Source organism: Benincasa hispida, chromosome 8, assembly GCF_027475165.1.
Source record: "Benincasa hispida cultivar pf3 chromosome 8, pf3_genome.v1.1, whole genome shotgun sequence".
Lineage (NCBI taxonomy): Eukaryota > Viridiplantae > Streptophyta > Magnoliopsida > Cucurbitales > Cucurbitaceae > Benincasa > Benincasa hispida.
In genome coordinates this window covers 63,090,759-63,091,287 of record NC_143485.1, presented here as the reverse complement: position 1 = coordinate 63,091,287, position 529 = coordinate 63,090,759, and the positions used below count along the sequence as shown (strand labels likewise).

General features: G+C 38.0%; 1 non-coding gene across 1 annotated transcript; it reads right to left on the bottom strand.

Moving 5' to 3' along the window:
• Positions 1-332: 332 nt before the first annotated feature.
• Positions 333-529, bottom strand: LOC150034763 (U2 spliceosomal RNA). The gene has a single exon (XR_016531642.1). It is a non-coding gene; the product is annotated as a U2 spliceosomal RNA (small nuclear RNA).

Genomic DNA, 529 nt, shown 5'->3' with positions numbered 1-529 from the left:
AAAAACGAAAAACCACTCTGAATCACCTAAAACAAATATTTTCATACCCGACCCCAAAGTGAGGTCTAGCAATTTCAGTTCGAGTTAAGGTCCTAAAAAATAAAATCATTCCAGTCTAAAGTCGTTGCTAAAATAAAAAGGAACTGAACACATACGTATCCTGGTTTATATTACTAATAAATATGAGATTTTAAAAGTCTCAAGAATTGTTTTTAGAAAAAGGCAAACACTTCACATGCTTGAAAAGGGTTCAATTTTTACTAAATAGGAAGTCGAATTTATTTTAGGCTGTCAGTCCATTCCTGGAAAGAAATCATTTAAACTTGAAATCGGAGGGGTGCGCCAGGCCCAAGCTGTAGTGCAACGCATTGGACGACACTCGAGAGCCCCAGCAGCAAGCTACCGTGATGGGCCCTCCCCCTTAAAAAATTAATTTAATATCATGTGAGCCGATGGCCCACGTATCAGATATTAAACTGATAAGAACAGATACTACACTTGATCTTAGCCAAAAGGCCGAGAAAGGTAT